General features: G+C 47.7%; 1 protein-coding gene across 1 annotated transcript in view; it reads right to left on the minus strand.

Annotated features, from left to right (window-relative positions):
• COBL (cordon-bleu WH2 repeat protein) overlaps positions 1 to 17,708 on the minus strand; it is a 264,114-nt gene that overhangs the window by 110,902 nt on the left and 135,504 nt on the right. The gene's annotated exons all lie outside the window — the stretch shown is intronic.

The following is a 17,708-nucleotide window of genomic DNA, read 5'->3' on the forward strand; positions in this document are numbered from 1 at the left end:
GGTGACACAGGCTTTCTCCTTCCTGGTGCACAGGTGGGGCCACAAGAGCTAATGAAAGGTGTAGGTCCCAAGTAGGCACCTGGAAACCCTCTGAGGTGTGTGTGAACCCTCTGTTCTCACTGCAGTGCCCCTACTCTGTGCCCCTGGCTCTGTAGACTCTGCAGCCTAATATCTGGACTTTGCAGAGAGTAACTGTAGAGCGACTGGATCATTCTCCACCTGGCCCCTGGCAGTAAGTTGCCCAGAATGAAGTTCTGTGTAAAGGGTATGGGGCTGCCTGCTCTGTCTCCCTGTTTTGAAGGGCTTTCTCCGTTTGGGGGTTACTTTACTGTCCCCCCACCCCACCTTCTAACACAGTCTGCCATCTGGAGGGGTTTAGGTTTCTTTGAACCCTCAAAGGTTACGAACAAATGGATGTATGATATAAACGGCGGCCGTGAAGACCGCTGATCGCGGAATGTGGTACCATGTGGTAGGTATCTAATACGCCAAAAATGAATGCAAGCCGACATGCTAATGAGCTGCTTCCGCGGAGCAGTTTCTCCTACTGGGTGTGGGGTTGGGCTGCGGGCTGGTGGGCTAATGGGCACATCGGTTTTCAGTCTTTTCCCCCCAGGGTCTGTTTAATCGAATCCTTGTAAGTGTTAGTGCAGAAAGAGGGTTTCGAGAACCAACACTCCAATTTCAAATTAAAAACAAAACAGTGGGGCGCCTGAGTGGCTCAGTCAGTTGAGCATCTGACTCTCAACCTTGGCTCAGGTCTTGATCTCGGGGTCATGAGTTCAAGCTCCACGTCGGGCTCCATGCTGGGCATGGAGCCTATTTAAAAAAAAAAGAGAGAGAGAGAGAAGAGAAGAGAAGAGAAGAGAAACGAAAAAAACAAAACAAAACAAGACAAAACAAAATGGAAGCCACACTCTGCCCTGGCGGCTCCTCTCCCCTGTCCTGACCAGCATTCCTCCCCAGCACCCGGTGCCTGGGGCATATTCCACACGGAGGCCCATGCAGCACGGAAGTCAGCCCACGTATGGCAGAGACATGCTCTCCAGGTTAGACTCCTGCCTTTGCCACTTACAAGCTGCATGAACGTGGACACACTTCGTGATTCTCCTCTGCCTCAACTTACCTCCTGTAAAACTGGGTGAATCCCTGTACCTGCCTCCCACAGGGATCACGAGGACTAAATGGCTTACTCCATGCGAAAGAACTTGGTTCTTGGCACAAAGTAAATATCCAGTGTGTGCTCACTATTGTGGTTATTGTATATTTATTTATCATCTCCCCCATTACTGTGTGGGACCCACAGGGACAGCGATTACTGCCTGTTCCCCCAGCTCCTAACCACTCTCGGCGCCTGGAAGGCCCCGGAGCCAACATTAGCAGGAATGAATGACTGTGTGGAGAGAGCCTCTGGACAGCTCTGCTCTCATGTCTGACAAAAGGAGCTTGTGGGGAAGCTTTCGTATGAACGATGGGTTCTCTATTTAAAATATGGGGCGCCTGGGTGGCTCAGCCGGTGGAGCATGTGACACTTGATCTCAAGGTCGTGAGTTCGAGCCTGATGCTGGGCACAGAGCTTACTTAAAAAAGAAAAATTAAAAAAAATACGTAAAGGAAACCCATCACATTCAGCAACAGCCCAGTATTCCCCGTGCTCAGACTCTAATCCCTTTCTGTTCTGCCAATTATACCATCATTCGGTTCCCCGAGAACATTTCTGAGACTCAGATTTTCTTGTCCATAAATATTAAAGGCAAAGCAAACACCAGTCTCTGGAGGTTGCTTTGAGGGCCAGTTCCTGCTTCCTTGTGAGACACCGCGCGCCAGAGGAATCCAGCGCCTTGTTCATCAAACACAAGTGTTCCCGTAGGAAACAGGTGGCAATCTATAGGAAACAGCCCAACAGCCAGAAAATCTGCTGATGCCTCTTTAGCTTCCATGGCAAAGTGTAAAGAAAAATTATAAATATTTCTCCCAGTCCTTACGTTCTGCAGACATCGGACTCGTTACCGAGCAAATAAGCCAATGCAGAATGAACTCTGAAATATCGTCCCCCGCCTCCATCTACCTCCATAGCAACCGTGCGGACCCAAGGAGACAGGACTTACATCTACTTAACAATGCAGGTTGCACATGAGGAAATGACGTTGATGAAGCCAAGCAGAGGAGGGCTTGAACTCTAGAGCTGTGGTGGAGTCTCAGGGGACGGCTGGCTGGTTCAGACACCCTCAGCGCAAGGGAAATGCCAGCATACGTTCTGAAGGTTTGTTAAAGCTTGTGAAATACGATGGAGAACCAGACACCATGCCTGCGTGGTTATCTCTGGAGCAGGCATGGCCCCCTTTGGCATCCTGCAAACACGACGATGCATTTCACAACCCTGCTGCTAATTGCTCTGTTCACTCCACCCTGTCTAGACTCAAAACTTCAATTCCTCTTGTCCTCAGTCCTCACCACAACTATGTGTGCCTGACTGATCACTCAACACTGCTATGAATTCACCTCTGTCCTCTCAATGCCCTGAGCATTTTGGGGAGGCTCTGTGCAGAATACTCCCTTAAAAGTACTTTACAGGTCATCCATTGTGTATTGATTTCAGGCTTTAATCCCATAATCCTATTGCCATCAATAGTGCTCTGACATGTTGGTGAGGCATGGAACACCGTTCTTCTGATGGAGCAACCCCCATGCACACACAGGCAGGGATCTTACAGTAGGAATGTTCTCATCTTTAAAATAGGGATGGGTATTAAGGAGGGCACATATTGCATGGAGCACGGGGTGTTATACGCAAACAATGAATCATGGAACACTACATCAAAAACTGTATGGTGACTAACATAACATAATAAAAAATTATTATTAAAAAAAACAAAAAAAATAATATAAAATAGGGAAATTCCATTGACTTCAAATTGTTGTCAACACCTAGCATATTTCTGTCACATCAGAGGTGGTTTCCTTCTTCTCTGGTAAGTATTTTTGGGCAGAATGGCCTCATGAGGACCAAGTAAGATGGTCTTAGAGAAAGCCAGAAGCCCAGAGCACAGCCCATCCCAGGCCCCTGTAAGCTGTGGTGTCTGTTACCCCGGACAGCGGGCTTCTCACGATCCCTTTTCTATGTCCCTGGAACACCACTGAATTTTGACACAACAGGTTTATTTAGTCCCAACCTGCTCTATCTGGGTCACACAAATCTCTCCCAACACCCCTTGTTCCCATTCACAGGCAGGCAATCTCAGGGTCCACTAGACCGGGGTCCAACAACACCACTCAAGAATTCTGCTATTCAGTAGTGTTTCCCAACCTTCAACCCATGGGCAACCAAAATATTCCAAACATTTTGGCTGCCCAGAGGATATCTGTGGGGTTCATTTTTTTTTTCCTTTTTACCTTTTGACTCCCTTCACTCATTTCTCTACCCTCCCCACCCTCTACCTCTGACAACCACCTTTTTAATTTTTATTTATTTTTTTTAGATTCCATGTATAAGAGAGATCATGCAGTATTTGTCTTTCTCTGTCTGATTTATTTCACTTAGCGTAATGCCCTCAAGGTCCATCCATTGTGTCACAAGTGGCAATATTTCATTCTTTTTCATGGCTAAATAATATTCTACTATGCAAATTATATATATATATATATATATATATATATATATATATATATATATATATACAGTTTCTTTATACATGTGTCTGTAGGTTGTTAGGTGTTTCTATACCTTCACTATTGTAAATCATGCTGCAGTGAACATAGGGATAGGTATATCTTTTCTCATTAGTGTTTTCATTTTCTTTGGATAAATACCCAGAAGTGGAATTGCTGGATCACCTGGTAGTTCTGGTTTTAACTTTTGCAAGAACTGTTTTCCATCCTGTTTTCCACAATGGTTGCACCAATTTACATTCCCACCAACAGTGCATGAGGGTTGCCTTTTTTCCACCCTGAAACTTATCATTTCTTCTCTTTTTGATAATATCCATTTAACAGGTATGAGGTGGTAGCTCATTGGGGTTTGGGTTTGCAGTTCCCTGATCATGTGCTGTTCATGTACCTGTTGGCCATCTATATGTCTTCTTTGAAAAACTGTCTATGCAGATCTGCCCACTACTTAATTGGATTATTTGGTTTTGTGCTACTGAGTTGTAGGAGTTCTTTATACATTTTGGATATTAACCCCTTATCAGATAGATGATTTGCAAAAATCTTCTCCCATTCAGTAGATTGCCTTTCATTTGGTTGAGGATTCCTCTGTTGTGCAGAAGCTTTCCAGTAGGATGTAGTCCCACTTGTGTATTTTCGCTTTTAGTGTCAGATTCAAAAAATCATCAGCAAGACCAATGTCAAGGAACTTACTGCTTATGTTTTCTTCTAGGAATTGTATGAATCCAGGGCTTACGTTCAAGTCTTTAATCCATTTTGAGTTAATTTTTGTGTAATGGTGTAAGATAGTGGTCCAATTTTCCCAGCACCACTTATTGAAGAGACCATCCTTTTCCCATTGTACATCCTTGGCTCCTCTGTCATACACAAATTGCCCATACATAAATGGGTTTATTTCTGGCTCCCTATTCTGTGTCATGGATCTATGCATCTGTTTTTCTGCCAATATTATACTAATTACTATGGCTTTGTAACACAGTTTGAAATCAAAGACCATGATGCCTTCAGCTTTGTTCTTCTTTCTCAAGATTGCTCTGGCTATTCAGGGTCTTTTCTGATTCTCTACAAATTTTATGATTATTTGCTCTATTTCTTTGAAAAATGTGATTGGAAACTTGATAGAGATTGCATTGGATCTGTAGATTGCTTTGTATGGACATTTTAACAATAGTGATTCTTGCTGTCCATGAGCATGGACTATCTTTCCCTTTACTTGTGTCTTCTTCAATTTCTTTTATTAATGTCTTATAATTTTCAACATATAGGTCTTTCACCTCCTTGGTTAAATGTATTGCTATTTTATTCTTTTTGAGGCAAGAGATTGTTTTCCTAATTTCTCTTTCTGATAGTTTTTTATTAGTTTATAAAAATGCCACTGATTTCTATATATTGCTTTCATATGCTGTAACCTTACTGAATTTATTTATTAGTCCTTACAGTTTTTTGATGGATCTTTAGGGTTTTCTCTATATAATATCACATCATCTGCAAATAATGACAGTTTTACTTCTTCCTTTCCAATTTGGATGCTTTTTCTTTCTCTTTTTTTGCCAAACTGCAATGGCTGGAACTTCCATACTGTGTTGACTAAAAGTGGTGAGGGGGACATCCTTGTCTCGTTCCTGATCTTAGAAGAAAGACTTTCCAGCTTTTCACCATTGAGCATGATGAGCACAGATGCAAAAATCCTCAACAAAACATTAGCAAACTGAATTGAACAATACCTTAACAGGATCACACACCACAATCAAGTGGGATTTATTCCAGGGATGTTGGCAAATCAGTCAATGTGATACTAGCAGATCAAAACGATGAAGGGTAGAAGTCTTATGACCATCTCAGTAGATCCCGAAAAGGCATCTGATAAAAGTCAACTTCCTTTTATGATAAAAACTCTCAACAAAGTGGGTACAAAGGCAACATAACTCAACATAATAAAAGCCCTATATGACAAGCCCACAGATATGTGTGTGTTAACTCTTACCTTCCTTCTTTCTCCATGTCTGGAATTTGTACATAGAATATAGAAAACAATCCACAGAATAATTTGGGAGGGAAACACTATTAAGTCAGATGTTCTTTAAAATGTTGACTCATCAATATTAAATAAAATGGAAAACAGGGATAATCTATACAGCTCAGAGTCTACAGCCTGGCCTATTTCTCATTCTAATTTGGGGGCTTTTCTCCTGCTACAAAGTAGCAAAGTTCCATAAGGGACAGACCATGGCTTTCCTGCAAGAGGGATTTGGTTTCCTGTTCTGGTACAAATGGGTCAATAACTTTTTTTTTTTTAATATCAAGTCCTTCTTTGTAGGGGAATGAGTAATGCCCTTCCTTAATTATTGGCACTGAAATCCATATTTTGGCTTTTACAATCTTATTTTTCAGGGAGATTTTCTCCTGTGAGTTCAGCCCAATAAATCACTAAGGAAAAAGCCCTGGATAACAGAGAGAAAAAGGAACAAAGCAAACACACCCTTCATATCCACACTTAATGGGACTTCATCCTGTGGGGTGTCAGCTCCACCAGACCGGCTGCTGTCAGCTGGAGGGGAGTCAGATCAGAGACAAGGCGAAACTCCGTGCATTCACAACACCACTGATAACTCATTTACTATACTCCGTGTAAAATGATCGTTTGACCCTTTCTCACACATATGGGAGGAGAAGAATAAAAAGAGAAGGAAACTCATAATTTCAGGACCTGAGTGTCCACTCAAAACGAGACTGACGCTGTGACAACTGGTTTTGCCATCGATCTCTAATTGTAAAGTAAGAATAATATCATTGTTTCTGCTGGCAATGTCCTCCTCATCTCAGCATGTTCTCCTTGTATTTGATTGTCATTGGGACCCTGGGGTGCCACACTGCTGGGTGGGACAGCAGAATCTGCACACATTCCAATCAGCCGCCAGAGCTTCTCCCGGGAAGATGCACAGACACCCCCACTGCCACGGGCTCACCAGGGAGCTCCAGTCCCAGAGCAGCCCTGAGCTTCCAGGGGGCTGGCGGATGCCGTTGACGTGGCCTCCAGAATGAGCTCTGCCCCTAACCCATCAGGATGTTAATGCGGCACCAGCCCAGCACCATCCAGCAGAGGGCATCTCAGCCCTAGAGCTCCCTGTAATCCTGATGAAGGCTCTGGGAGTGCTGGGCTTCCCTACAATCACTGTGGGGTCTACAGCACTTACTCATTCACTTATGATTGATCAGAGGTCAGTACTATGCAAGAAGCTGAGTATGTCCAAGGTAAGCACTGTTCTTTTCAAGTAAGCCCAGACTGTCATGGTTTGTTTTCCTTTGCTTATGGTCTTCTGTGCATCTGCACAAAGCATATTTACAAACAGAGCATGGCACATGCCTAAGGAGGGACTCGTCCATCCATGTGGACAGGACATGGTGAACTCTGGCCACGATGTGCTTCTAGGCAAGAGAGACAAATGGGTCAACCTGTCACTGACATCCTTGTTTAAGATAAATTGGTTGGGGCACCTAGGTGGCTCAGTCAGTTAAGCATCTGACTTCGGCTCAGGTCATGATCCCCGGGTCCTGGGATCGAGCCCCGTGTGGGGCTCCCTGCTCAGTGGGGAGTCGGCTTGTCCCTCTGTCTCTGCTCCTCACCCCTGCTGCTCGTGCTCTCTCTCTCAAATAAATTTTTTTTTAAAGATTTTATTTATTTATTCGACAGAGATAGAGACAGCCAGTGAGAGAGGGAACACAAGCAGGAGGAGTGGGAGAGGAAGAAGCAGGCTCATAGCGGAAAAGCCTGATGTGGGGCTCGATCCCAGAACGCCGGGATCACGCCCTGAGCCGAAGGCAGATGCTTAACCGCTGTGCCACCCAGGCGCCCCCTCAAATAAAATCTTTTAAAAAAAAGATAAATTGGTTCAAAAAAGTAAGGATGAATGGTCATTTTTGTTCCATTTCTCAAAACTGTCCATTCTGGCAAATACAAATGTATCTTGCGAGAACAATGATGTAATCACATCTATCGAAAGTCAGAATAGATCTTTTGATGTGGCTAGTGAGGAATTCAGATACGGTTGTTGTTTAAAGATTAAGGAAAGCGTTTTGGTTAGGGTGGGTGTAGTTCAATAGCCATTGGTAATCCTATCAGCCTCATGCTCTTCTAAGTTAGATCAGACACTTTCAGGATGGCGTATTTTGATGGTGAGGAGAGCTGAAGCCCAAGGAGACAACAGAACCACTTAGGACAGCCCAGGTGCCTGGTGATGGAATTAAATCAGTTCCAGGAGCACAGCTGCACCCTCCTCTCCTTACATCATGCTGCCCCCTTTTGAAAGGCTTTAATATCACTTTTCTCTGTTTCTAATGCTGTGTCCAAGAACAAAGTGGGAGAGAAGATGTAGTCAGATCTACTATCCCCATCATCTTTCCTTCCAGTCCTGGGTTTGGCAGAATCCAGGGCAGGACCACGTGCTACAAACCAGATGGGGCAGACAGCCACCGCTGCCCTGCCTACACTCAGGGGACCAGTGTGGCAGAGCAGCCCAGACATGTTCTGGCGAGGGAGGAGAAAATATTCTCATTCCCAATGCAGCACAGTCCTGGGAAATGGGTGGGACAAAATTCTCTTCCCAGGAGGGTGTTCTCTGCCTGCTTTCTCTTATCTTCGGGGCATGGCCATCCTGACAGACGTGCCCTTAGCTGAACCCCTCAGCCAAAGGAAAGGGCATGCTGGCTTCTGGCACCTGGGTCTCTTGAGTTGGTTCGGAGTAAATGCACATCAGGAAGGATAAAGCATGCCAACGTCATGTGAACTGATCCCCGTGACGGGCAGGGGGTCGGAACTTAAGAATCCAGTTTCTGTTACGTGAGATGATGGGAAATGACCATTCTGTTGGCCACGTTCCTCCGTGCGAATGCCTGAGGGATGGCATTTCTTTAGAGGAGAAGCTGCAGAAGCTGTTTGGTTGGGATCGATATTTCCGCCAGCAAAATACCGGGTCACATAAGCTCTCCGATGGTGATAAGCATCAGAGCAATTCTGGGGCATTTCTCTACGGGCAGGACCTCTTCTTAAAAAGGAGCGAACCAAGAGCACCCGACTGGTAGTATCTGATTTTCTCCTAACGACACTCAGTGAAGACATTCCGAGTGAGCTCTGATCCTCTGAGTCTTTTGTGGCAGGACCGGCTCAAGAGCGGGACCTGTTCGCAGACAGGGGAACGCACGGAGCTTGTCGATTACTTACAATAGGTGACTTTAACAATGACAGTTTCAGAGAGCCAGAACTTTCTGAAAAGCTTGTGAACGAAAAGGAAACAAGTCCCTGTGTAGATCAAGATAATAATACATGCTGCCCACGGTCAGGAAGGCCGTGGTCCTGGTGGACAGCGTGCTGCGGCCCAGGGGGCTTGGGCATGAGCTCCGAGCCCAGCGGGCTCCGCATGAGGGAGCAGACACAATCCAGGTACAGAGGCTTGGTGGGATGTGGAGGAGGAAAGTCAAAAAGTCAGCCATATGTACAGTGTAGCTGGATGCCATGGCCAGGGGACCGGCTGCATGTGGGGCTCACGGGGAGGACTCCGGGGAGGACTCCAGCAGAGAACTGTGGGCAATAGACATAAACCCACATGATGTGTATTTCTGAGATGCCTGCTGATGTGAGATTTCATTTTTTTTAATAATAATTTTTATTATGTTATGTTAGTCACCGTACAGTATATCCTTAGTATTTGATGTAATGTTCCATGATTCATTGTTTGTGTATAACACCCAGTGCTCCATGCAATACGTGCCCTCCTTAATACCCATCACCAGCCTATCCCAGTCCCTCCCCCCCTCTGAAGCCCTCAGTTTGTTTCCCAGAGTCCACAGTCTCTCATGGTTCATTCTCCCTTCTGTTTACCCCCCCTTCCTTCTTCCCTTCCTTCTCCTACTTATCTTCATATTTCTTATGTTCCATAAATGAGTGATTAAGAAGATGTGGTCCATATATACAATGGAATATTACTCAGCCATCAGAAAGAATGATTACACAACATTTGCAGCAACATGGATGGCACTGGAGGAGATAATGCTAAGTGACATAAGTCAAGCAGAGAAAGACAATTATCATATGGTTTCACTCATTTATGACGTGAGATTTCAGTTAAGGAAACTCAAGTATCACTTTTGGGGGAAATGTTCTAATTCCCATAAATAATAAAACCCTAGTGACAAAGAAAGCAAAATCTTTCCCTTTCCAATGTGCATGTGAGTCTCTAATCATCTTTAGGGTGGCAGGTTCTGAATGCTGGCTTGGAAGTTCAGTTTGCTACGGCTCATCAGCAGTAAGATCTCCTGCATGGCACTCTTACAACAAATGCATTCCCCCAATGAGGCCTCTCCTATGGAGCGGCTCGTGAGCGCATGATTCTTACCATGGGCTGCACAAGGAAAGGGAATGGGAACTCTGGCTGTACAGCTGTGGTGAGCTAACCCAAGGGCAGACTGAAAAGATGCCACCCCGTGACACAGAAACAAAAGTGAGGGGAGAACAGATCTCTTTGCACGACACCTGCCTGTTTCTAATGCGTGTATCGCATCAGGGATATACATCCGTATATATGCACATGTGTACCTGTAACTCCAAGTACCTGACTCAGGACGTGGGGGATTTCTCTTCTGGTGAATGAACCTTCAAGCGAAGTGGGGCGATGTTTTTAAGAGGCAAGCAGCACAGCTGTGGTTCCACTGTGGCTTTCTGGGTTGAGCTGACCAGCCCTCCAAAGCACTGTTCAAAACACTCATTCCTCATCTGCACATTCATCGTCACTGCTGTCTTCATGGGTCACGTTGTAGAAAAGAGCCGCCACAAAATTCAATGTCCAAGGGGCGCCCAGGTGGCTCAGGTGGTTAAGCATCTGACTATTGATTTCAGCTCAGGGTCTGAGATCAAGCCCCGAGTGGGGCTCTGTGTTGGGTGTGTGGCCTGCTTAACGTTCTCTCTCTCCCTCTCTCTCTGCCCCTCCCCCCTTTGTGTACATGCACTCTCTCTCTGAAAAAAAAAAATTCAATATCCAAAATAGGATTACCATTAGGGGCACCTGGGGGGCTCAGTTGGTGAAGCACCTGCCTTGGTTCAGGTCATGATCCCAGGGTCCTGGGATCGAGCCCCACATCGGGCTCCCTGCTCAGCGGGGAGTCTGCTTCTCCTTCTCCCTCTGCAGCTCCCCCTACTTGTGTGCTCTCTCAAATAAATTAATAATTAAAAAAAAGCGAAATAGGTTTATCATCCAAGTGGTCTAGGGAAAACGCCACACTGCAAAGAACAGGGGACAACCGCATTTTGAGGACTGTCGTGCACAGAGAAGTGCAGTCTCACTCCCTGGAAGGGAATCGGAGTGGACACCTGTCTAGGGCAGAGGGAAAAAGGAGGCCATCTCAACTCCAGGGTCACCAATGACAACAAACACGGGGAGGCGTTCATTTTCCACATATTGACCCAGTAGATCCTCGTAACAACTTTCAGAGGTAGGTCATCATAGGATTCCCATTTCGCAGGTCAAAACCTGGGGCACCGAGTCAGTGGCTTGCCCAGGGTCGCACCCCAGCACATGCCAGGGCCAGACAGGCTGCTGGTACTGGGACACAGGTTCTCAAACGTGGCTGCACCCCAGAACCCCCACCCCAGGAGCTTTGAGAGATGGGGAAGCCCAGGTCGCACGCCAGATGAACGTCAACAGAGACTCTGGGATGGGACCAGGCATCTGTTGTTTTTCTTTTTTAAAAGATTGTGCCAGAATACACCCAACCTAGAATTTCCCATTTTAATCATTTCCAAGTGTACCATTCAGCGGCATTACGTCTGCTCAAACATGGTCCGGCCATGACCACAATGCATGTAGTTCTGGAACTCTCCATCACCCCAAAAGGAAACACTGCACCCATCCTGGAGCCACCTCCCATTCCCTTCTCCCCCCGGCCCTGACGAGCCACGGACATGCTTTCTGATGTAGGGACCGGTTACTGATTACTTCACATAAATGAAATCAGACAATAGATGGTTTCCGTGTCTGACTTCTTTCACTTAGCAGGATTTCAAGTTTCATCCATGCTATGGTACGTGTCGGAACTGCAGTCTCACTATGGCTGAATAATATTCCTTTGTCTGGACAGTCCACACTCTGTTTACCCATTCATCTGTTGATGGACACTTAGATTGTTTTCACCCTTTGGCTTCGGTGAATAGAGCTGCTGTGAACATCTGCGTACAAATGTTGCTTGAAAGCCTGTTTTCAGTCCTCGTGGGCATCTAGGAGTGGGACTCTGGCTGACATGGTAATATTCGATATTGAACTGCCTGGGGAACCACCAAACTGTTTCCCATGGCCGGTCTGCCACTTTGCTTTTCCACCAGCAAGGACGAGGTTTCCAATTTTTCCAAATCCCTGCCAATACTTGCTATTTTCCTCTTAAAAAAAAATTATTTATTTAAGAAAGTGTGGGTACCCGCAAGAGCGGGGTGGGGAGGGGCAGAGGGAGAGGGAGAATCTCAAACAGACTCCCCGCTGAGTGTGGGGCCCAACACCGGACTTGATCTCATGACCCTGAGATCATGACCTGAGCCCAAATCAAGAGCTGGACACTTAACCGACTGAGCCACCCAGATGCCCGATCCTCTTCTTTTTTTTTATTTAGTTATAGCCATCTTAATGGGTGTGAAGGGGTGTCTCACTGTGGCTTGGATTTGCGTTTCTCCAGTTACCACAATGTTGAGCATTCTTTCATGTGCTTTCTGGCCATCAGGCAGCTGCTTTTGACCATTAAGGTTTAAGAGCCACGGATCAAGAATCAAGGTTAAGAACCACTGCTCCCATCTTCGCCCCCAACCATCACACCACCCTGCCCATCTTACAGGTGTCAATTCATCTCTCTCAGCATAGAGCCTCAGAGCATCAGCTGCCAGCATTTTGGGGGCCCCGACCCCCGCGGTGGCTGGTGTTCGCATGCATGACGACCCTCCACAGCAATGTCTGTCCGAGAGCTGCAACCCCGCCCTGGGGACATTCCCTTGGGAAAGCGTATCATGAAGCCAATGACGATGTTTTTTCAGGGCACACCTTCAACGGCTTTCACGCACTTGAAGTAAATCATTCATGAACTTTGGTATTTTACTATTCACAAATTACCAGTGACCCCACCCCGACCCCTTTCTCACAGGTTCTGATGCCCCAAAGGACAGCCAGTTGATCCAGTGCATGTTGTCATGGTGACAGGGAGGGGACCTCAGGGCACACACATCCTCAGGTCACCCTTAAAGTTTTCTCGCAAAGTCCTTAGCAGGTTTCCCGGGGCTCTCCTTTGTCAGCCTATGTGCCTGACCTTTCGGGCTAAGATTCTGTAGTTCTTCTGACATGCACCCTGTATTCTTCCTTGAACACATCAACTTTGGTTGCAGATAAACAGAAAGGCAGGAGGAAGGTGGCTTCCGGGGACCTACAAGTCCCAGAGCATGACGATGGCCAGCCCAGGGGCCCAAGGAAGCCGGGAAGTCAGAAGACAGGCTCAGAAAGGAGGTGCAGGTGTTCCCATCTGAAGGCAGATAACACAGAGCGGGCATCACAGGAGACCGTGGTATCCCACTCAGCCTTCCCTCTTCAACGGGAACCAGCCAGGAGGAAAACCGAACCATCATGACAGTTACGACAACGAACACATCAGGAAACTGGAGAGAGACAGATCTGTCGATAGGACTGTGATCCTGGGAGGGGGTGATGATGCTCTCATCGTTCTGCAGGGGATCTGGGGAGCTGGTGGGTCCCAGCTCTGGGTTACAGGTGGATGGGCACGACTTCAGGGGATGGACTCCCCATCCTAACTGGGGTCACAGGTGGCAGGGCGAGGTGCCAGAGGGGACAGAGCGCCAGTTTTTTCTTCCCGCCCTGGTCTTTCTCTCAGATCTCAGGCTGCACTCTCGGGCCTGTGAGCATGTCTCTCCTTGCTGGATTCTAAGGTCACCTCCACTAGCCCTGCGCAGAAGTATGGCTGCTCTTCGGTCCCTCCCTCTTGCCAGTCAGGGTCCCTTCCTGACCGGCCCCCGGGAGCCCCATTTCCCTTCATCTTCTCCCTCAGGAGTAGTTGCTTCTTAAGGGTGGCCCAGAGGTTCTTCCTAGCATGTGAGGTCTCCTTTTGGCCTCTCTCCGTTCTGGGCAACATCAGTGCCCTCTGGCTTCCCAGAGCTCATTCCCAAATCTCCCCAGTTCCCTCCCTGGGAAGCCAGCCAACCTTCCCTCCCTGGGGCCCTTAGGGCTTCTGGCCTGCACCTGACTGAGATCTGCTCCCCCAGCAGCCCTTCTAAAACAGGCGAGTGAGAGGCCATTGAGGGAATGAGCCTTCCAGAATCTCAGCCCAGGGGTGCATGTGTGGATGACTCAGGCACACCCCAGTCCTGGATCCTGCGGAGAATCACAGCCCCAGTGAGCCTCTGCTTGATAATGTCCCCCTAGTCATTCAGGGTGTGCGTGTGTGTGTAAATATGCGTATGTGCATACACCTGTACAGTAACTCGTTCTGCCACAAAAATCTCCCAGCATTCCCATTTTATCCCAGAAACTTCAGCCCCTCTTTCCGGATCACCGTGCCATGCCTCTAAGAGAAACTTCACCTTCCCGCGCTGGGGTTGGCTGTCAGGCCCTGCACAGGGTCTCCTGGCCTGGACAGAAGGTCCACCTGCTGGTTTATGGAACAGGTACCCCACTAGTTCCCTGCACCCCTCTCCCTCTAGCTGAGCCTGAGCCTCTCATCGTCCACAAACGGCTCTTCCCACTGGCTTGGCTGCCACGTGGCTGGTTTTTCCTCCATTCTCTGTGAGTCAGTGTGAAACACCGGTGTCTGTCGCCTCTCTTACAATTTCCTAAAGGCCACAAGTACCTGAGTTCTGAGGCCCACGGTGGTGGATCATTTCTCCCCAGAACGCCACTAACCCAGTGTTTGCCCTAGAACCGTTTGCACCTGACGGTCATGGGCAGGTGCGTCCAGGCTCCTGGTTTCTCCCCCAGTCACACTTCCTTCCAGAGTCACATGTGTGTGCGTGAGTGTGTGTGTGTGTGTGTGTGTGTGTGTGTGTGTGTGTGTGTCTCACACCGGAGCCAGCACCTTCGCTGCTCTGGCCATACCTTTCTCATGTGTTACGAGCAATGTTTAAGCTGGCTGCTCCATTTGCTGAAATGAGCATGGAGAGAGAGTCTTCTCATTTTTCGGGTGTTTGGGGGATTTGCTATTTCACAGATTTGAGTTATTGCCAAATGCTTTTCACGTATTTTTCCAGAATGTCTGGGATATGGACACAAACGTCGTCACTTACTTCAGACCATTCTCGCTTTTTTTTTCTCTTCCATTAAAAACTCTGGCAGTTGACATTCTCTAGGGAGGGACGTCCATGCATTTGTGCGCATACAAGCGCACACACACACACCACACACATACATACACACACACATCATACACAAACTCGTGCAAACACACACACCACACATATACACACGCACACCCATCACACACACACATCACACACACATGCGTGTGCACACACATCACACACATATACACACGCACACACATCACACACATACATACACACATACACATCACACACACATCACACATATATACACACACATCACACATATATACACACGCACACACACACACGCACACACACGTCACACACATACATACACACATCACACACAAACTCATGCAAACACACACCACACACATACATACACACTCATCACACACACACGCACACACTCGTCACACACACATGCACACATGCGTGCGCACACACACACAGAACAGATCACGTATCCCTTCCACAGACCCTCAGACACGGGAGGCAGAGAAGGGGGCGCCAACTGTGTTGAGACGCAGAGAATGGTCACGCCCTGGCTCCATGGTCACCAAAGGGCCTGCGCACCGCGGTGGTAGCTCAGCAGAGTAACCCGACCTCGGTCACCCACCAACAGGAAAGGCACATGGCATGGGCGTGTCCCACACTAAGATCAGCATCAACTGTGGACCCCAGAAACCGTCTCGCTGCAGCGCTCCAGGAAGGACCCCAACCCACAGAGCTGCCACAGATCATTAAAATTACATTTAATGGTCCTATTACTCTTCTATTTTGATCGTCCTAGGCCTAAATGTTACGATTTTCGGGAGAACTTGCAGGGAGCGGGTGATTCTCAGTCCTCCAGGAGAAAGTGGAAACTCTATGCTGGCCCTGGGACGCCCCTGGTGACGTGCCCAGGGGACCTCGCCACCTGCTTGCACGTGGCCTGTCCGTGGCCCACCCGTGGCCAGTCCTTCCTGCAGGCATCCAGGTACTTTAATGATCTGTGTTTTAAAAGAGCTACTTCTGGCTCGCCTGTCCGATGATCTCAGGACAAACCACACCCTTATTTAAAGGTCATGGTTTTCAATGCACAGACTGTACAAGTAGGTCATAAAGACATAAGTAGTATTAAAGGAAATGCTGAAATATAATCGTGCCCAGGACCAGAAAAATATCCTGGGAAGTGCTGCGGAAGCACAAGATAAACCAGGGTGGACCCACGTGTTCAGAGATCCCTGGCAGCTGTGGATTTAAGGTGAGGAATCGAAGAGGAAGCCATGTTAGCGCAAGGGGCAGAGGGCCAGTGACGTCGCATTACTAGTCCTTGGATCTGCGGCTTGCTGAACACCACTGGCTGCCACCCTCACACTCTCAACACACTTAGTGCCCCTTCAGTGCCTTTGAGGCCACGCTCCACGCTTGCCCCTCCCCGGCCTCGGGAGTGCCCTGTGTGCGCCACTCTGACACCCACGTTTGCGGGTTAAAGAAACCATCTTGGCCCGGCACCTCTGTTGGCTCATTTGCGAGACCAAAAGCAGGAGCAAAGAATGGCAACAAACCACTAACTAGCACCATCTATGGCTCCCAGGTAGTCCTTCCTTCAGGGGCCTCTGTCCGGTGGGCTCTGCTGTCCCCCAGGCCCCTCCCTGCTCCGTTGCTCAGGACGAGTGCACGGAGGCCGAACATGAGCCCCAAACCAAAGTGGTTTGCGATACAAATTAATCGCAGTACAGCTCCACTTGGACAAACCTTCCCTCACTCTTGCCGCGTGATCTGCCTCTGAGCTGGTGGGGGTAGGCACAGGGGCCGGTGGGCGTCTTCTAGACCTTTCTGTGTCTCAGGCCCGAGGTGGGAGACCTCTGGCTGCTCCAGCCCAGACATTCTTGGGGTTAGATCCTCCCTCCCTGGAGGGGCCTCAAGGAACTTCATGAGGAGACGACCGGTGACCCCAACCCACGCCGCAGACCCTCCTCCACGGTTACGGCTACGAAGACTTGCCTGTTTCCCGAGGGCTGAGGACCACCTGCTGCAGCCCGCTGGGGGTCATCTCTGTTCTGCGCTCTGATCATTAAACTCAAACATGGCTTGAGTTTCCCTTGGTGGGTCCTGACCCCCACGGGAGACTGTATGGTTCCCACGGCACACATCACGTCTCAGGGAAGAAGCCCACGGCGCAAAGGATGCCTTTTACCCTCTTACTCGTCAAACATTAGTTGGCTGGGCCTTCAAACGCACCATTCTTGCTTCTTAGTAACATATCACCGTTCATTTGGCTTTGTTGCTACCAGTCATCACGGTGGTAGTTAGACAGTCGCAAGATAGGGAGCAGATGATTTTCTTGTTTTTCTAAGTTTATTTTCTTATCTTTGGTAGCTTTGTTAATTATTTTATCTCTTTTTAAATTTTACTTTATTTTTATTTTTTCATCACGACAAGTGCTCTCTTCATCCCCCTCACCTACGTGCCCGTCCCCCACCTACCTCCCCTCTGGTGACCCTCCGTGTGTTCTCTAGAGTCTGTTTCTTCGTTTGTCTCTCTCTTTTCTCTTTCCCTTTGCTCATTTATTTCTTAAATTCCACGTGAGTGAGATCATATAGCACCTGTGTTTCTCTGATTTATCTTGCTTAGCATTATACTCTCTCGCTCCATTTTCACGTCGTTACAAATGGTAATTTTCAAATAACTAGAATAAAAATAA

The sequence above is a fragment of the Ursus americanus genome, chromosome 3 (assembly GCF_024610735.1).
Source record: "Ursus americanus isolate L20-20 chromosome 3, mUrsAme1.1.p, whole genome shotgun sequence".
Classification (NCBI taxonomy): Eukaryota; Metazoa; Chordata; class Mammalia; order Carnivora; family Ursidae; genus Ursus; species Ursus americanus.